Source organism: Aotus nancymaae, unplaced genomic scaffold, assembly GCF_030222135.1.
Source record: "Aotus nancymaae isolate 86718 unplaced genomic scaffold, 86718_ANA_hifiasm-v0.15.2.pri h1tg000002l, whole genome shotgun sequence".
NCBI lineage: Eukaryota > Metazoa > Chordata > Mammalia > Primates > Aotidae > Aotus > Aotus nancymaae.
In genome coordinates, this window is record NW_026988413.1 from 8,270,176 (window position 1) to 8,291,556 (window position 21,381).

The following is a 21,381-nucleotide window of genomic DNA, read 5'->3' on the forward strand; positions in this document are numbered from 1 at the left end:
AAAAACCCCTCACGGGGAGAGAACAAGAGTGTAGGGACGTCTTCTCTTACACTCAGGTCCTAAACTGGAGTCACAGACTCTTGGGGAAGGAAGCCGGAGTCATGGACTCATGGCGGGAGGCCTCCCAGGGTCACGGACCTGTGGGGAAGGAAGGGAGGGAAGACAGAGTCACAGACTCATGGCGGGAGGCCTGCCAGGGTCACGGACCCATGAGGAAGGAAGCTGGGGGTCACGGACCCTGCAGCGGTGGGAATCCCTGATGCTGCGCAGCGGTTTTCGGACAGGGACTCCCTGAAAGCAGCAGGTGGTGTAGTGGGTAACAGAAGTCTTACCTTGTGGTGAAATGGCAGCTTCCCGGTCTGGCTCTGCGTGGAGGAGTCAGTATCCCCCAGGAGGGGTCTTACAACTCCTTCCCGGGTTTCAGCACCCTCTGTAAGGTCTGTTCTCGCCGAGGACAAAACGAAGAAACTGAGGCCAGCACGAAAATAATCCAATGCAAGGGAATTTATTCAGGGTCCCGGGTGAGGTTCTGCGGTCCAACAGGAGGGGCCAGAGAAGTCGCGCGGACTCCTCTCAGGCACGGGATTTCATAGGGAGTGGAGGCATTTGATCGGCTGTGCCCAAGGTGAGTGAGACAAAATGTTGGGGAGTGGGGTCCGGATGGAACAAAATGGCAGGTAGGAAGTGGGGCCTGGATGGGACAAAATGCTATCAGGTAGGTCCTGATGGGGCTTTTTTTTCCCGGGTTCCCAGCCGGGGGAGAGGGAGGAGGTGTGTCCGAGCTCCCGGCAAGGGAAGGAGGCGTGTCGGAGCTCCCAGCGAGGGTAGGGGGCATGTCCAAGCTCCCCGTGAGGGAGGGGGGTGTGTCCGAGGTCCCAGTGAGGGAGGGGGGTGTGTCCGAGGTCCCCACGAGCGAGGGGGGTGTGTCCGAGGTCCCCACGAGGGGAGGGGGTGTGTCCAAGCTCTCGGCGACGCAACCAGCCTTACAGGCTAGGCAGCATCCTTGGAATTTCTGAATTAGTAGGTTTCGAATGGAGCCTGAAAATAGCATTTTTGACAATTGCCATGATGCTGCTGGTCTGGGGACCTCACTTTGAGAACCACTGCACTTGGGCATTACTGTGTCATTTGCACTATTGAAGTTGGGCCACCGCCATGACTAGTGAAATTGAACCTTGTGCCAAGCTACAAATAAAAGTTGGAGGTTTATTTCTGAGGCACCTCAACTTTCAGGGACATTTAGGCTGTTTCCTGATGGCCCAAAGCACTTCTCCATTTTGTTTCTTCTAGGTTGATCTTAGATGACAGGGTCTTATGTTGACTTTTCTCACCTAAAACCTTTACATTTCAGATGTGCTTTTTAAAACTCTCTTAGGATCTCTATTTCAGCTGATTTAATCATAGGTGAGAGTCCTTTAACAGACAAAGCTTTAGCTCAGTGGTTCTCAAACTTTAGCAGACATCAGACTCATTTGGCAAGGGGGTTATTGAAACTTAGATTGCTGATTCTGCTTCCAGAGTTTCTGATTCAGTGAATTAAGGATGAAGCCCTTACTTTCTAACAAGTTTCCAATTCAGACTGATGCTGCTGATCCATGGCCCACATTTTGAGAACCACTGGTCTAATATACAGGTAAGTCTGAAAAGGAGCTAATATTATAAACTAGCACCCCTGGGGACCATCAGAATGACTGGGCCATTTGCCATGAACTCCAAGTAAAGTTTAAAATCTCTGATGTGTCTGTCATATGGCAGAGGATGCAGTAAGGGGAAAAAAGAAGAAGAAATCATTCTGGCTCCATCTCTACAGATGTCTTCCCGTGTTGCTGAGGAAATGAAACCAGCACACATGGAGAAATGGAGTCCAAGAGGCATTGTCTGATTGACAGACAGCAGAGGATCAAAGATCTCAAGTTGCAGAGGTTTTCATGCAGGAGTTTTTCACTAAAGGAAGGGAGGATTTGGAAATGTGGAGAACTTTGGGGAAAGGTAAATAGACAGGTAGAAGGAAATAATGTGAATGACTCTAAAGTAAAAATAAGCATTGCATGGGTAAGAAAAAGTAAACGGGTAACCCTTTATCCATTGAGATACTTAATTCTTTCTGGCTCAGCCCTGAGTTTTATATCTTCTTCTCATTTAATGCTTACAGCAACACTAGGAAGTAGAAGTTATCATCTCCATTTCTAAAGAAGTAAAAATAAGGCTCAGAAAGGTGAGTAACTCTACCAATGTTACTCAGAATGAATGTAAAATCAGAGATGGAGTCTAACTGTCTACTCCAAGCCCGTTGCTGCAACTCTCATAAGACAGCAGAATAGAAGGCAAGGAGGCTGTGAAGAAAGTTTGCAGCCTAATATGAAAGTTGTCAATTTCAGGTCAAGAAGTGTGAACTGTAACCTAGATGATCAAGACCTCCTGAACAACAAACATAGTAGGTCTAAGCTACATAATTTTCATCTGCTGGGTGCAGACTAATTAAAGAAGTGAAGAGAGAAGCCCCTTCTAGCTACAGAAAGTCTCCCTGTTTTTCCCCTTTTCCTGCCTCTCCTTTACTCCCCAAACCCTGTGTTTTACTCTCCCTCTGTCAGTTTGTGCCTCTTTCTCTCTCACCGCTCTTCCCTCTTTCCTCTCTCTTTCTTGCATGGTGACCTGTTAGTAATCCTGATCCCAGCTTCCCAGCTTCACTATATTAGGGAATATCTAACCTTATGGGGCACCCATCCCTCGATCCCACCCTGCATCCAGAATCAGTGGGTCCCGAAGGTCACGAAGTAGGGCAGAGACACTGGCTTTCCTGGAAAGGCCACTCCAGACCCTGCCTGGCTGCTCTCAGATCCTGCTCTCTCTCCACCCAAAGAGCACACGGGCACACACCATGGCAGCCTGGCCTAATAGGCAATGATTTCTTTCTCTGAGTGGTGGAGAACATTTCAGGGCATAGGCAGACTGCCAGGCTAGTGTGCTCAGAGATGGTTGCAAAGCCCCTTTGTCTGTAAGCATTACTCGTGGCCATCAGACATTCTCATACTGTGAAAGAAACTGGAATTTCTACCAGGGGAATTGTACTGATATTAAAAAAGAGGAAGGCATCAACTCCAAAAGGCCTTACTGTACTGCATTAAATTACATAGAGACTTTCTCCCCCAGCAACCCCCCAACATTGCCTCTGATATTATGCATTGACGCATTCATTCTTTCCTCCTCTGAGTGGCACAGTGGCACCCATCAGGACTGTGTTTGCATCAGTAGGGTTCCTCGCTAGCATGGAGGCCATGGTCTTCCACTGGCGCCCATCAGCATGGACTTTGCCATTAGCACCCTAGCACCTGTGCCTCCCACTGACAAGTTCATCACCTCGTGGAAAGAGCAGCAGCCTGGGGGTCAGGAGGTGAAGGTTGTGGGCATGATGCTTGTTTTATGGTTAAGATGAGGATTGCAGTAGATGATCTAAGTTCTCCTCCCACATCAACATCTGAAGTTCTCTATTTCTGACCTCACCCAGTGAGCATGAAACTCAATTCACCCATTAGCACGGCCAGGCCAAATGACCCGTCAACACAGACTCGGTTTTCAGAGAGCTGTGGGAACACAGCTAAACCGCACAGGGCTGGTTCTGAGGACCTGTGATCCCTAATGAAGACCATACTTGGTGACTAGACCAGGAGAGTGACAATGCTAACTGTGGGAGGTGTGGAGTAGAGTGCCCTGTCCAGGGAGGTATGTTAGTAAAAGCCCTATGTTCTTAAAAAGATTCCAGAGGTTCCACACAGTGTTGACTTGCAGAGACCGAGGGGCCAGTACATCAGCTTTGTCCCTGTCTTGGTGCAAAATAACCAAGGAGGCAGGTTGTGCTGAGAGACACGGGCACACAGCCCCTTCTTCCTCATGTTCCAATCCCTTTCTCACCTCACCACAAACCATACTGTTCCCTTGAAAGCCCCTGGATTCTGACCTACTCCTCAGTATCATGGCAGGAGCAAAGTGTGCCCAGGAGGGTCAGAACAGGAAGAAAAGGCCTCAAGAGTCAGGATCACTCCCACCCCAAGGGTTTTGCACTTAGGTTTAGACAATGTCTCCTCCTAGTTTCAGTTCTTGCTTTGCTTTGGCAATGTAACACTTAAAAAAAAAAACACCAGTGTTACCCATCATTTGCAGAAGTTTGTACTTCATTAGAAACTATGTGGATTTTTGTTCATGTGCATCTCAGCATGTCCTCAGGAAGTCTGTGGTCTACAACTGATGTGAACTTATTTTCCAGAACCTTCTCAAGATATTAGAGCAAGACTGTTCATTGTAAATTTACCTGTGTGTGCAGCAACACTTCTTCCTGTGGCTGTCACAGCCATTTCCCGTCTCACCTCCTCTATCTGTTGTCTTAGCCTTCACATAGCAGTGTGGCTCCCAGATAGCACAGAGATAGAATTGGGGCCCATGTCCCCTCCCAGCACATGGGATGTGCTCTGGATGGCTGGAAGGCCAGGCTGGGATGAAGAAGAGTCTCTCCATGATGACCTGGTGGAATTGTGCTCGGCTCCCTCTGTAGACCCTCCTCAGGCTGGTGCTGACCCAAGGGTGGCAAGAGAATTTTTCTCTGAGTCTGCACACCCACACACAGTCTAATTCAGACATACCCAACAATGACCATTTCTGACTTCCGCAGGAGTAGGCAAGATGACCACTTAGTTGAAGCAGTTCACTTTGCCCTAATCTGCCACGCAGGAATCTGACAACTGAGTTCAGAAAGCTGCTGACAGTTTTAGTCTTTAGATTTACTGCATATTTGGAAGCAGTGATAACCTACATTTTATTTTATTTTATTTTAAGTTCGAGGATACGTGTGCAGGATGTCCAGGTTTGTTACATAGGTAAATGTGTGCCACAGTGGTTTGCTGCACCTATCAACCCATCACCTAAATATTAAACCCAGCATGCATTAGCTATTTATCCTGGTGTGCTCCCTCCCACTGTCCCACCAACAGGCCCCAGTGTGTGTTGTTCCCCTCCCTGTGTCCGTATGTTCTCATTGTTCAGCTCCCTCTTATAAGCAAGAACATGCGATGTTTGGTTTTCTGTTCTTATGTCAGGTTGCTGAGCATAATGGCTTCCAGCTTCATCCATCTCCCTGCAAAGGACATAATCTTGTTCTTTTTTATGGCTGCATGGTATTCCATGGTATATATGTGCCACATTTTCTTTATTCAGTCTATCACTGGTGGGCATTTGGATCGGTTCCATGTCTTTGCTATTGTAAATAGTGCTGCAGTAAACATATGTGTGCATGTGTCTTTATGGAAGAATGATTTATATGCCGCTGGCTATATACCAAGTAACGAAATTTGCTGGGTTGAATGGTAGTTCTGCGTTTAGAAATTATCTGAATCTTAGTTTGTGTAAATTTACAATCTACATGCAATATTAACTAAATCAGATAGCTTTTACAGCTCATGGGCCATCATGGGGACCTAGGGACTGGCCCACAAGGAGCTGGAAACCAGCCTAAGAGAAAATAATAAATCCTTAGCTGGGGCACGAGGAACACCTTATATCATTCACTGCACAAATAAAGGAGAGGAGAAAATGGGCTTCAGGTGTGGACTAGAACAGACTGAGTTTAGGTTTTGGGTAAGGTTGCTGAAGGTGAGCACAGCTGGTAAATGTGTCCCATCAACTGTCCTTGTGAAGTATTTTGGGTGAAATCTACCAGTTAAGTTGCTGAAAGATTACTGGATGTTTCGCAAATAACTGTTTCTTCAGCACATTTTTGCATTATTCTTTTTATTATTTAATTATATTAATAATTTTTATTGTCCTTTTGGTATCCCATTTGATCTTTGTGAAATGACACAGTGCAGAATTGGACAAATGCTAAACACATGAGCAAAAATGGAGAAATGTCACCGGAAGATCTGAAAATGGAATTCTCAGAGGCCTGCACACATCCTTAAATTCACATAGTCAGGTGAGGCTATATTGCACAATTTTCCCATTCAACACTCACTACTCAACTCTTCACCCTATGTGTCAAGGCTGGCTGGGAGGGATAATGCCTTTGCAAGATCTCCTGGGGAGGGGGTGGGAGAGATGACTGCACTGTCTCTGCTGCCTGGAGATCCAACCCTGACCTGCTCCTGTGCATGCACTTTCTCAAGCCCGTTTCTCAAGCCAGTTTCTCTCTCTCCCTTATACTCATATCGCATCCCATGTCCATGCCTCAGGTGTTAGGAAATAGTTTTATGAGTGCTAAACCACAGGTTTTACAGAGTTTCAATTAATAAAGCCCTAAATCAGTGATTTCTAAGAGTCTGAAATGTAAGCACTGGAGTAGACTGCTGGAGGAGATACTTAGGAGGGTGAAGGAGGCAGATTCAAACATTTGCTCTCAAAAACCACGTGGAAGTGTTTATATGGTTCCAATCCTGTAGATGACCTACTGTGAGACCAAAAGTCAGAATTCCAAACTAGGAAAATGGGAAGGCACATTAGCACTCTCACGTCACTCTCCTGCATGAACTCTAACTTCTGTTTTACTCATAGTTGAAATTGTCAAGCTTTGCGGCTAAAGTCATCAAACTTTCTAAGTTCCCTGTTCAAACACTAGTCTTCTCTTGCTGTCATTACCCACTTCCATCTTTGGATATCTTATTTAGATTTCTCTTCATGGTGAAGAAATTAACCTTCTGAGACATGAACCCATTTGTCTGTTTTGTGCTTTACATATCAACAGGAAGCAAATTTTTTCATATCTGCATAACTGCCAAGCAGCTTTTTTCTGAAGCTCTTATTTAGTTCATTTACTATTTTCTACATAACGTATAAGAATGTATAGTTATTTTACAAACTCCATATTCTTTGCTACACGCCCCTGAACACTCCAAATTGTCAATATTTCCTATAGTCTAGTCCCTGGAATTGATCTATGTGTCTACCTGTTCTCTGGTCAACTTACAGAGAGTTAAGAATATTATTTCCTGTTGGATCCAGGCCTTCTGTAAAGAAATCATGAGTTAAAGGGGCTTTTCTGGTGACAGGTTTTTTGCGTCATTGGTTCTTATTGATTTTGGCTCAACTAAAAGCTCCAGGTTACTTTCCATGGAAATTATCCCATTTAGAATGCCTACAGTCTATTCTTCTAAAATTTATTGTTGGAAAAACTATCACTTAAGAAGTTTCAAAATAATTATCCAGATGGTTTTAGTGCAAGGATTTAGCTTGTCAATCTTGTGCTGTGTTATTGGTCTTAGTATACCTCATAGCAAATATTATTTATAATGAATTTTTTTTTCCTGGAGAATTAAGAACATACTGGCTTCATAACTAACTTTGTGACTTCAATGCATCCCTTGATCCTCAGTTTTCTAATATTGTAAAAGCAGATTTTAATATCTATTTAGATGATATCACAGGGATGTTAGAAGACATATTAAAACAATGGCAATAAGAAAATTTTGAAGATGATAAATAGCTTCATAGAATTCAGAAGAGGATAGAGATGATGGTGACACTGTTGATAATTATTACCATCACCTCTGCAACATGGGAATTTGTGGATTCCAAACCCCAGAGAAGCAATTAAAATTCAAAAACATTTGTAACATACAGATATTTTTAGGGAAAAGAGAAGACCCCCTGTTCAGGGATTAGGACATTGTGGAATTTGTCCAGGGTCTTTGTCATGAGAACCCCCACCTGTTAGCCTATAACCAGGAATAGCCCCCGAGAGAACCGTCTATAATGTTCCATTCATCTTTCATCATCTCAGGAACAGCCCCCGAGAGCACCGTCTATAATGTTCCATTCATCTTTCATCATCTTTTCTGTGCTTTTATTCATGATGTTGGTGTCTTGTCTCCCACACCCTAAGGCCCAGAGCTCACAAGTTGTCTTTAGGTATCTTGATTCCCAAAGGGAAAAGGGATGGGAGTAGAGTTGGTGTCATCTCAGCTACCTGAGGCACCTTTTCCATAAATGATGTGACTCTGGAAGGAGAAAGCCTGGCCCTGAGTGCCTTAGGCTTCCATCAGGAAAATCTAGATGTGGAGGATGTGATGGGAAGTGGATGGACACTGGGGCTGTGACAGAGCTGGCCCAGGTGATCATATGTCCAGGAATGGGTCTTGGCTAGACTGTGGGGCAGTCCAGGGAGGAGGGCCCACGCTCCAGACCAGCACTTCTTACTTTACACTGCCTGCCCTTTGTCAGTGAGTTTAAACTCATAAAGGAAACTGAGGCCATGGAATCCCACATAAAAAGAGACCACCAGAGCATGCTGCTTGCTGCGGCAGTCAGCACTACAGCAGCCTTGAGGGACGCTGTCAGCCATTCCCTCCCTGCTCTTCCCATTTGATCTCATCTCAACTCAGCCTGTCGTACAGTTCATCATGGTGTCCATTCCATGTGTACAGTGCTGAGAGCACTGTTAAGAAGAGACAAGCTCAGTGTTGTTGGAGGCATAAGACCACCCACAGGTCATAAATAACGGATAAAATAAGGCAATCTTGCAACTAAGGACCCCAAGTAAATGTGACAGAATCAAGGGCTGAGGAACCAGGCAGATTCCATATTAGGAGAATGGGGAAGTGCATAGGTAGGTGGTACCCCGGGAATCTCAGATTGTACCTCCTTCTCTCCTCTCCTTTCCTTTACCAAGGAAGCTGAAGGCCACTCTTCCTTGACCTTTAGCAAGGAAGACTGAAGGTAAAAAGCTGCAGTTACAACTCCTAAGAGGTCAAAATCAGTGATGTTTGTAAATAAACCAATGACCCTACTCCTTTCCATGCCTTTCCTAATCTATTCACACCTCTGTTTCCCAAAGATAGTTATGTGCATACATTACCTTCATTTCTTCTGCAACTTCATAAACTTCTCCCTAAAATTCAAAATGAGGTAGAGGAATTTTGTGTTTTATTTGAAATGAGATGAGAACAGTTCATGATGTTTATAACGAGTAAGTTTATAGAATTTCAGGCATCAAAGAAATGAATGGCACTATTGTTCCCATCAGAAGAAATACTTTCATGCTATATCACAAATTGTATCCATTAAATATTTAACCTTTAATTTTTTTCCATAAATATAGCCCTACTGTAAATAAGACTAATGTTTTCAGAAACATACCATGGATTGTATATCCACACTCAACAATTACTTTATTTTACAAACTTTTTTTCTTTTGTCAAGTTATTACTATCATGCCCCCTTTAAGCTGAGGCACTCATTCTAACACCCCCGGCTCTTCTCACAGTCTGCCTGGAACTCTAGCACTCACATTGCCCTGGGAGTTAGTGCCCTAAAAGAAAATCCAAATTATAACACCGTTATTGAGGCCCAGCCTCTGCCCCGGGTACATCAGCACAAAAAGCTGAAATTATTGCTCTTACCTGAGCTCTGATATTGGGGAAAAGGAAAAAGCTTAACATCTATATGGATTCTAAATATGCTGTTCTCAGGTTCATGCTCATGCTGAAATTTGGAAAGAAAGAGGACTACTAACTGAGAAGCTTTTCTACATAAAGCATGGGACTGAAATTCTTCAACTACTGGAAGCAATATGCTTGCCAGAGGCCATAGCTGAAAGGAGTTAGGCAGCTTGCTTTGGGAAGACAGTAAGGGAAAGTTCCCCAGAGAATTTCCAATCTGCCCCAACAAGTGCTTACACCAGATGTTTTATACATTTGAGGAAACTTGCAAAGGGGGCTTGTCTAAACATACTTGCAGTGGAAAATTCCATTCCTTAATACATGCACAGTAAGAGAAATAAATCAATTTGGAGTGGCTCGGTCTAAGGGCCCACATGTGCACTGGAAGGATAGGATGGAACTGCCAGGAATTTGCACCTTAAGCCTGGGTATTCAACTATGAAGGGGACAATGGCAACTTGCTTTCAGGGCCACTCTCTTTGCTCGAGTTTTCCTTTTGCTTAATAAATTCTACTCCACTCACTCTCTGGTATCTATGCACCTAATTCTTCCTGGTTGTGAGACAAGGGCCCAGACCTAGCTGAGCTAAGGAGCAAAAATCCTGCATCACAGCTACAATCCATTGTAGGGGGCATCAAAAGGACTTAAGCCTGATAGCACAAGAAAACAAAAAGGCAGATCAGGAAGCCAAAGCAGCAGTTCAGGGCGCAATCTCTATGAATCCTAGCACTGCTTCCTTTCCATGATTCCCCGATAGAACCTAAATACACACCACAGGAAAAAGGAGCAAGAGAGACGAAAAGAAGAATCCTGGTGGTATATGGGATCAAAAGTTTCTCTCTCTCAAACAGCCCAATGGAGAATTATAAAAACCTTTCAGGACTTTTTCCATATGGGAAGAGATGCCACTCTGGTTTGGTAAACAAGTTCTTCCTTGGGCCTAACTTAGTTTCAGTGGTTAAGCAGATCTGACAAACTTGATCACGTGTACATTCAACAACCCAGGAAACAAAATGCTTCCTCTAATAGGACCAGTCCAGAGAAGGGAAACTTACCCAGGGGAAGACTGGCAACTGGACTTCACCCACATGTCAGTGTGTAAAGGATACAAGGTTTTGTTAATATGAATGGATGCCTTTTCTAGCTGGGTTTGAAGCTTACCCTACCAGAACAGAGAAGGCTGATGAGGTTATGAAGTTTCTCTTGAAGGAAATGTTCCCCAAAGCTCCAAAGTGGTCATGGCTTCTTTTGTCTCCCAAATAACACAAGGGTTATTTATAACTCAGAAATAACTCCCATATAATCAGGGTCTTGGAATCAAATACTATTTACATTCACCATGGAGGCATCAATCCTCCAAGAAAGTAGAAAGGGCTAATCAAACTCTAAAATGGGCATTAGCTAAGCTATGTCAGGATACAACAGAAACTTGTATCAACTTACTGCCCATAGCCCTCTTAGGCATTTGTAGTTCCCCAAGAGGAAAAATTAACATGAACCTATATGAAATATTATACAATAGTGATTTTAAACTAATGATCTAATTATTGATCCAGAAGCAGCCAGCTTAGTAAAATACTTAGATAACCTGGGACAATTTCAGCAGGCTTTACAAAAGTTTGGAACTCAAAGGCTCCCTGTATCAGGAACTAATTAGCAAACCAAGGGCAGACCAGGAGATAAGGTACTCATTAAAACATGGAAGGATGGGTCAACTGCTCAACAACTACAACCCAAATGGAAAAGACTGTTTTCAGTGGTGTTGGTCATTCCTTCTACGGTCAAAATATTAGGACTAGATTGTTGGATACATCTTTCCAAGGTTAAGCTTGTACTATCTGAAGCCCTGGACCTGGAACTGGAGACTCCCACCAGCCACTTCCAATACTATGTTGAATAGGAGTGGTGAAAGAGGGCATCCTTGTCTTGTGCTGGTTTCCAAAGGGAATGCTTCTGATTTTTGCCCATTCAGTATAACATTAGCTATAGTTTTGTCATAAATAGCTCTTATTATTTTGAGATACGTTCCATCAATACTAGTTTATTGAAAGTTTTTAAGATAAAGCAGTGTTGAATTTTACAGAAGGCCTCTTCTGCATCTATTGAGATAATCCTGTGGTTTTTGTCATTGGTTCTGTTTATGTGATGACCAATGTTTATTGATTTGCATATGTTGAATCAGCCTTGCATCCCAAGGATGAAGCTGACTTGATGGTGGTGGATAAGCTTTTTGATGTGCTGCTGGATGCAGTTTGCCAGTATTCTATTGAGGATTTTTGCATTGATGTTCATCAGGGATACTGCCCTGAAAGTTTCTTTTTTTGTTGAGTCTCTGCCAGGTTTTGGTACCAGAATGATGTTGGCCTCATAAAAGGAGTTAGGGAGAAGTCCCTTTTACTATATGTTTGGAATAGTTTCAGAAGAATTGGTACCTGCTCCTCTGTATCTCTAGTAGAATTTGGCTGTGAATCTGTCTGGTCTTGGACTTTTTTTCAGTTGGTAGGCTATTAATTACTGCCTCAATTTCAGAACTTCTTATTGTTTTATTCAGGGATTCGACTTCTTCCTGGTTAAGACTTTGGGAGGGTGTATGTGTCCAGGAAATTATCCATTTCTTCTATATTTTCTAGTGTATTTGCATAGAGGTGCTTATAGTATTCTCAGATGGTAGTTTATATTTCTGTGGGATCAGTGGTGATATCCCCTTAATCATTTTTATTGCATCTGTTTGAGTCTTCTCTCTTTTCTTCTTTATTAGTCTGGCTAGTGGTCTATCTATTTTGTTGATCTTTTCCAAAAACCAGCTCCTGCATTCATTGATTTTTTGAAGGGTTTTTTTGTGGCTCTATCTCCTTCAGTTCTGCTCTGATATTAGTTATTTCTTCTCTTCTGCTAGCTTTTGAATTTGTTTGCTCTTGCTTCTCTAGTTCTTTTAAGTGTTATGTTAGAGTGTTGATTTTAGATCTTTCCTGCTTTCTCTTATGGGCCTTTAGTGCTATAAATTTCCCTTCAAACACTTCTTTAGATGTATCCCAGAATCTGGTACATTGTGTTTTTGTTCTCATTGGTTTCAAAGAACTTGTTTATTTCTCCCTTAATTTTGTTATTTACCCAGTGGTTATTCAGGATCAGGTTGCTCAATTTCCATGTAGTTGTGAGGTTTTGAGTGAGTTTATTAATCCTGAGTTCTAATTTGATTGCACTGTGGTCTGAGAGACTGTTTGTTATGGTTGCCACTCTACATTTGCTGAGGAATGTTTTACTTCCAATTATGTCATCAATTTTAGAAAAAGTGTCATGGGGTGCTGAGAAGAATGTATATTCTGTTGATTTGTGGTGGAGAGCTCTGTAGATGTCTATTAGGTCCACTTGGTCCAGAGCTGAGTTCAAATCTTGAATATCCTTGTTAATTTTCCATCTTGTTGATCTAATATTGACAATGGGGTGTTAAAGTCCTCCCAGTATTACTGTGTGGGAGTCTAAGTGTCTTTGTGGGTCTCTAAGAACTTGTTTTTTGAATCTGGGTGCTCATGTATTGGGTGCATAAATATTTAGGATAGTTAGCTCTTTTTGTTGCATTGATTTCTTTGCCATTATATAATACCCTGCTTTGTCTCTTTTGATCTTTGTTGGTTTAAAGTCTGTTTTATCAGAGACTAGGATTGCAACTCCCACTTTTTTTTTCCTTTCCATTTGCTTGGTAAATCTTCTTCCATCCCTTTATTTTGAGTCTATGTGTGTCTTTGCACATGAGATGGATCTCCTGAATACAGCACATAGATTGGTCTTGACTTTATCCAATTTGTCAGCCTGTGTCTTTTACTTGGGACATTTAGTCATTTATATTCAAATTATGTGTGAATTTGATCCTGTCATTATGATGCTAGCTGGTTAATTTGCCCATTAGTTGATGCAGTTTCTTCATAGTGTTGATGGTCTTTACAATTTGGTATGCCTTTGCAGTAGCTGGTACCAGTTATTCCTTTCCATGTTAAGTGCTTCCTTTGGGAGCTCTTGTGAGGCAGGCCTGGTGGTGACAAAATCACTCAGCATTTGCTGGTCTGTAAAGAATTTTATTTCTTTTTTGCTTATGAAGCTTAGTTTGGCTGGTTATAAAATTCTGGGTTGAAAATTCTTTTCTTTAAGAATGTTGAATATTGCCCCCCACCCTTCAGACTTGTGGGGTTTCTGCAGAGAGATCTGCTGTTAGTCTGATGGGCTTCCCTTTGTGAGTAACCTGACCTTTCTCTCTGGCTTCCCTTAACATTTTTTCCTTCATTTCAACCTTGGTGAATCTGATGATTATGTGTCTTGGGGTGCTCTCCTCAAAAAGTATCTTTGTGGTGTTCTTAGTATTTCCTGAATTTGAATGTTGGCTTGTCTTGCTAGTTTGGGGAAGTTCTCCTGGATAATATCCTGAAGTGTGTTTTCCAACTTGGTTTCATTCTACCTGTCACTTTCAGGTACACCAATTAAACATAGGTTTTGTCTTTTCACATAGTCCCATATTTCTTGGAGGCTTTGTTGCTTTTCATTCTTTTTTCTCTAATCTTGTCTTCATGCTTTATTTCATTAAGCTTATGTTCAATCTTTGGTATCTTTTCCTCCACTTGATTGATTAGGCTATTGATACTTGTTTATACTTCACAAAGTTCTTGTGCTGTGTTTTTCAGCTCCGCCAGGTCATTTATGTTCTCTAGACTAATTATTTTAGTGTAGAGACTAAAGTCCTCTAACCTTTTTTTGAGGTTTTTAGCTTTTTTTGCATTGGGTTAGAACAAGCTTCTTTAGCTTGGAGGAGTTTATTACCAACCTTCTGAAGCCTACTTCTGTTAATTCATCAAACTCATTCTCCATCCAGTTTTGCTCCCTTGCTGGCAAGGAGTTGTGATCTTTTTGAGGAGAAGAGATATTCTGGTTTTTGGAATTTTCAGCCTTTTTGCCCTGATTTCTCTCCATCTTTGTGGATTTATCTACCTTTGGACTTTGACGTTGGTGACCTTCAGATGGGGTTTTTGCGTGTTTGTCCTTTTTGTTGATGTTATTCCTTTTTGTTTGTTAGTTTTCCTTCTAACAGTCAGGCTCCTTTGCTGCAGGTCTGCTGGAGTTTGCTAGAGGTCCACTCCAGACCTTGTTTGCCTGGGTGTCACCAGCAGAGGCTGCAGAACAGAAAACATTGCTGCCTGTTCCTTCCTCTGAAAGCTTTGCCCTGAGGGGCACCCACCAGATGCCAGCCACAGCTCTCCTGTATAAGTTGTCTGTTGGACCCTGCTGGAAGGTGTCTCCCAGTCAGGAGACACAGGGGTCAGGGACCTACCTGAGGAGGCAGTCTGTCCCCTAACAGAGCTTGAAAGCTGTACTGGGAGATCTGTTGCACAGAGCCGGCAGGCAGGGACATTTAAGTCTGCTGAAGCTGTGCCCACAGCCACCCCTTCCCCCAGGTGCTGTCCCAGGGATATGGGAGTTTTATCTATAAGCCTCTGATTGGGGCTGCTGCCTTTTTTTCAGAGATACCCTGCCTCGAGAGGAGGAATCTAGAGAGGCAGTCTGGCTACAGCAGCTTTGTTGAGCTACGAAGGGCTCTGCCCAGGTGGAACATCCCTGTAGCTTTGTTCACACCGTAGGGAAAAACCACCTACTCAAGCCTCAGTAATGGTGGATTCCCCTACCCCTACCAAGCTCCAGCATCCCAGGTCGACTTCAGACCTCTGTGCTGGCAGCGAGAATTTCAAGCCAGTGGATCTTAGCTTGCTGGGCTCCATGGGGATCAGATAGCCTGACCTAGACCACTCAGCTCTCTGGCTTCAACCCCCTTTCCAGGGGAGTGAAGGGTTCTGTCTTGATGGTGTTCTAGGTGTCACTAGGATATAAACAAAAATCTCCTGCAGCTAGCTCAGTGTCTGCCCAAACGGTCACCCAGTTTTATGCTTAAAACCCAGGGCCCTGGTGGTATAGGCACCCAAGGGAATCTCCTGGTCTGTGGGTTGCAAAGACCTTGGGAAAAGTGTAGTATCTGGGCCGGAGTGCACCGTTCCTCACGGCAACATCCCTTACAGCTTTCCTTGGCTATGGGAAGGAGTTCCCTGACCCCTTGTGCTTCCCTGGTGAGGCAACACCCCACTCTTCTTTGTCTAGCCCTCTATGGGCTGCACCCACTGTCTAACCAGTCCCAGTAAGATAAGCTGGGTACCTCAGTTGGAAACGTGGAAATCACCCACCTTTTGTGTTGATCTTGCTGAGCACTGCAGACCAGAGCTGTTCCTACTGGGCCATTTTCCTTAGGTTCTTTTTAAACAACCAGCTCTTGCATGAACTAATAGAGCAACAATTCATTCATTACTGTGGGACAGCAACAAGACGCTCAAGAGGAATCTGTGCCTATGACCCAAACACCTCCCACTAGACCCCACCTCCAACACTGGAGCTCAAATTTCAACATGAGATTTGTAGAAGACAAATAAACAAACCACCTTAGCAAACCATTGTGGGGAACAGAGACATGATGGAAGCCTGATGGTTTCTCTAGGGCAAAGTTTAGGGCTCTGCAGTACTCTTACCATGGCTTACAGATTGTGACTAGACCCAGAAGATTCTCAAGGAACTGCACAGTAACTTTCAGAGCCAATACTTGCCAGAAACAACTGAGCAAGTCTACTATATATATCTGGAGAGTGAACCAGACCACTGCTATTGGATCATGAACTATCAAGGGAAGAATCAGGGATGAAGACTTTAGTTTGACTATACTTTAGAGAATCTTCCCAGAAGATTCTCAAGGAACTGCACAGTAACTTTCAGAGCCAATACTTGCCAGAAACAACTGAGCAAGTCTACTGTATATATCTGGAGAGTGAACCAGACCACTGCTATTGGATCATGAACTATCAAGGGAAGAATCAGGGATGAAGACTTTAGTTTGACTATACTTTAGTAGGGCCACAATAAAATAATATTAGTTGTGCACTTTACAAATGGAGTGTTTTTGTATGGATGATGGTACCACATTTAAGTGGAGTGTTTTTCTATGAATGAAGCATCACATGTAAGTAGAATCCATCTATATCACAGAAATTTATTAACTTACGTGAATGTGCTTAGGTAAGCATGAATAACTCAGACCTTCCAATAAATTTTGAAGTTATTGGGGAAGTCTACTCCTATATAAACCCACCTTGGCATCCATGACTACTGGTATTTCTGTGAGTAATAAACTATCTTTGGCTTTGTCCCAGAAGTCTCATATCTTTTGCTAATACTCATGAAACTGTCAGTAGGCTAACTTGTTAGCTTACGCATAGTGTAAAATCCGAGACCCTTTACAGTTCTTGATATTTCTTTGAACCGATGCAATGTTACTTGAGATCCTTTGCCAGTGAATCAAAGATGACTTGAAGTACTGGAGATCCTACAGGCAGGAGAGGCATGTAGGAAATTAAAATCTATGTTTTTTTAAAATTCATTGCAGGTTTCTATCTATTTGGGGTGTGAGTGATAAAATATAGCTGTGTGCTTGAATGTACAGCTATTTCCCCAAGTGTGTATATGCTACTTCTGATTTTCAAGATACAGCTTATTGCCTTCACTAGTGGTTATAGTTCTGATATGCAAACCAGATGAAGAATGCACATAAAATAAAATGTAGTCAATTTAACTTATAAGTATCAATGAAAAAATTAACAAATATTAGAAATAAAATTCAACAATGTATTAAAAACTCATACACCATGATGAAGAAAGTTCATTCTGGTAATGGAAATATAAATTAATATTAGGGGATCTAACAATACAATTAATTGTATTAATAAAAGTAAGGAGCAAAATCATTTGATCATCTTCATAGATGGTGATATGGCATCGTTGATATAAAAACACTCAATTAAAAAGGTATTGATTAACTGAATTGATCAAGCGAAAGAAAGGATATCAGAGACTGAAGATCAATTTACTGAAATAAGGAGTAAAGACAAGATTAGAGAAAAAAGATTGAACAGAAACAAACAAATCCTCCAAGAAACATGGAGCTATCTGAAAAGATCAAGCCTAGGATTGATTGGGGTTCCTGAAAGTGACGAGAAGAATGAAACCAAATTGGAAAACACACTTCAGGGTGTTATCCAGGAAAACTTCCCCAACCTAGCAAGACAGACCAACATTCAGATTCTCAAAATATGGAGGACATCACTAAGATACTCCTCGACAAGAGCAACCCCAAGACATATAATCATCAAATCATCAGATTCTCCAAGGTTAAAATGAAGGAAAAAATGTTAAAGGCAGTCAGAGAGAAAGGTCCGGTTACCTAGAAATGGAAGTCCATTAGACTAAAAGTGGATCTCTCCTCAGAAACCCTACAAGCCAGAAGAGAGTAAGAGCCAATATTCAACATTCTTAAGGAAAAGAATTTTCAACTCAGAATTTCGTATCCATCCAAACTAAGCTTTGTAAGTTCAGGAGAAATAAAATCCTTTACAGACAAGCAAATGTTGAGGGATTTCGTCACCACCAGGCCTGACTTACAAGAGCTCCTGAAGGAAGCACTAAATATGGAAAGGAGAAAGTGGTACCAGCCACTGCAAAAACACACTGAAATATAAAAGCCAATGACACTATGAAGAAACTGCACCAACTAATGTGCAAAATAATCAACTGGTATCATGATGACAAATCAAATTCACATATAACAATATTAACCTTAAATGTAAATGGGCTAAATGCCACAATTAAAAGACACAGACTGGAAAATTGAATAAAGAGTCAAGACCCATCTGTGTGCTGTATTTAGGACACCCATCTTATGTGCTAAGATACACATAGGCTCAAAATAAAGAGATGAAGGAATATTTACCAAGCAAATGGAAAACGAAAAAAAAGCAGGGGTTGTAATTCTAGTCTCTGATAAAACAGACTTTAAACCAACGAAATCAAAAGAGACAAAGAAGGGCATTACATAATGGTAAAGGGATCAATGCAACAAGAAGACCTAATTTTTTCCTAAATACGCACCCAATACAGGAGCACCCAGATTCACAAAGTAAGTTCTTAGAGACCACAAAGGCACTTAGACTCCCACACAATAATACTGGGAGACTTTAAGACCTCACTGTCAATATTAGACAAATCAACAAGACAGAAAATTAACAAGGTTATCCAAGACTTGAACTCAGCTCTGGATCAAGCAGACCTAATAGACATCTAAAGAACTATCAACCCCAATTCGACAGAATATACGTTCTTCTCAGCACCATATAGCACTTATTTTAACAGTGACCACATAATTAGAAGTAAAACGCTCCTCAGCAAATGCAAAAAATTAGAAATCATAACAAACAGTATCTCCGACCACAGTGAGATCACATTAGAACTTGGGGTTAAGAAACTCACTCAAAACTGCACAACTACATGGAAATTAAACAACCTGATCCTACATTAAGGCAAAAATAAAGAAATTCTTTGAAAACAATGAGAAAAAAAGACACAGCATGCCAGAATCTCTGGAACACAGCTAAAGCAGTGTTTGAAGGGAAATTTATAGCACTAAATGCCTGCATCAGAAAGTGGGAAAGATCTAAAATCAAGACTCTAACATCACAATTAAAATAACTAGAGAAGCAAGAGCAAACAAATTCAAAAGCTAGCAGAAGAGAAGAAATAACTAAGATCAGAGCAGAACTGAAGGAGATAGAGACATGAAAAACCCTTCAAAAAAAAATCAATGAATCCAGGAGCTGGCTTTTGGAAGAAATTAACAAAACAGATAGACCACTAGCCTGAGTAATGAAAAAGAAAAGATAATAATAGAATAGACACAGTAAAAAATGATAAAGGTGATATCACCACTGATCCCACAGAAATACAAACTACTATAAACACCTGTATACAAATAAACTAGAAATGGATACATTCCTGGACTCATACATCCTCCCAAGACTAAACCAGGAAGTCAAATCCCTGAATAAACCTATAAGAAGTTCTGAAATTGATGTAGTAATTAAAAGCCTATGAACAAAAAAAGGCCCAGGACCAGAAGGATTCACAGCTGAAGTCTATCAGAGGTACAAAGAGGAGCTGTTACCATTTCCTCTGAAACTATTCTAAACAATAGAAAAAGAGGGACTCCTCCTTAACTCATTTTATGAGGCCAGAATAATCCTGATTCCAAAACTTGACAGAAGTGCACACACACACACACACACATACACACACAGTTTCAGGCCAATATCACTGATGAACGTTGTTATGAAAATCCTAATAAAATACTGGCAAACTGAATCCAGTAGCACATCAAAAAGTTTATTCACTACGATCAAATCAGCTTCATCTGAATCCAGCAGCACATCAAAAAGTTTATTCACCACGATCAAATCAGCTTCATCCCTGGGATGCAAGGCTGATGGTTCAACATATGCAAATCAATAAATGTAATCCATCACATAAACAGAACCAATGTCAAAAATCTTTGATTATCTCAATAGATGCAGAGAAGGCCTTCGATAAAACTCAACACTCCTTCATGCTAAAAACTCTCAGTTAAATAGGTATTGATGGAACATACCTCAAAATAATAAGAGCTATTTATAACAAACCCACAGCCAATATTATACTGAATGGGCAAGAGCTGGAAGCATTCTCTTTGAAAACCAGCACAAGGCAAGGATGCCCTCTCTCACCACTCCTATTCAATATAGTATTGGAAGTTCTGTCCAGAGCAATCCAGTGAGAGAAACAAATAAACAGTATTCGAATAGGAAGAGAGGAAGTCAAATTGTCTCTGTTTGCAAATTACATAATTGTATATTTAGAAAACTCCTCATCTCAACCTAAAAACTCCTTAAGCTAATAAACAACTTAAGCAAAATCTCAGGATACAAAATCACTGTGCAAAAATTACCAGCATTCTTATACACTAATAATATACAAGCCAAAAGCCAAATCATGAGTAAACTTCCATTCACAATTGCTACAAAGAAAATTAAATATCAAGGAATACAAGTTACAAGAGATGTGAAGGACCTCTTCAAGGAAAACTACAAACCACTGCTCATGGAAATAAGAGCGGACACAAACGGAAAAATATTCCATGCTCATGGATAGAAAGAATTAATATCACGAAAATGGCCATACTGTCCAAAGTAATTTATAAATTCAATGCTATTTCCATTAAACTACCATTGACTTTCTTCACAGGACTAGAAAAAACTACTTTAAATTTCATACGGAATCAAAAAATTGCCCACATAGCCAAAACAATCCTAAACAAAAGAACAAAGCTGGAGGGATTACCCTACCTGACTTCAAACTATACTACAAGACTACAGTAACTGAAGCAGCATGGTCCTAGTACTAAAACAGATATATAGACCAATGGAACAGAACAGAGGCCTCAGAAATAACACCACACATATACAACCATCTAATCTTCAACAAACCTGACCAAAAAAAGCAATGAGGAAAGGATTCCCTATTTAATAAATGGTGCTGGGAAAACTGGCTAGCCATATGCAAAAATCTGAAACTGGACCCCTTCCTTGCACGTTATACAAAAATTAACTCAAGATGGATTAAAGATTTAAATGTAAAACCTGAAACCATAAAAACCCTAGAAGAAAACCTAGGCAATAGCATTCAGGACATAGGCATGGACAAAGACTTCATGACTAAAACATCAAAAGCAATTGCAACAAAAGCCAAAATTGACAAATGGAATCTAATTAAACTAAAGAGTTTCTGCACAGCAAAAGAAACTATCATCAGATTGAACAGGCAACCTACAAAATGGGAGAAAATTTTTGCAATATATCCATCTGACAACGTCTAATATCCAGAATCTACAAGGAACTTAAACAAATTTACAAAAGAAAAACAATAACCCCACCAAAAAGTGGGTGAAGAATATGAACAGACACTTTTCAAAAGAAGACATTCATGTGATCAACAAACATATTTTATAAAAAACTCATCCTCA

The 21,381-nt window shown here is 41.4% G+C and overlaps 1 long non-coding RNA gene across 1 annotated transcript; it reads left to right on the forward strand.

The window, feature by feature from the left end:
• Nucleotides 1-296: 296 nt before the first annotated feature.
• On the forward strand, nt 297-2,205 carry LOC135278009 (uncharacterized). Its single transcript, XR_010345530.1, has 3 exons — nt 297-625; nt 1,519-1,633; nt 2,153-2,205. It is a non-coding gene; the product is annotated as an uncharacterized LOC135278009 (long non-coding RNA).
• The last annotated feature ends 19,176 nt before the right edge of the window (nt 2,206-21,381 follow it).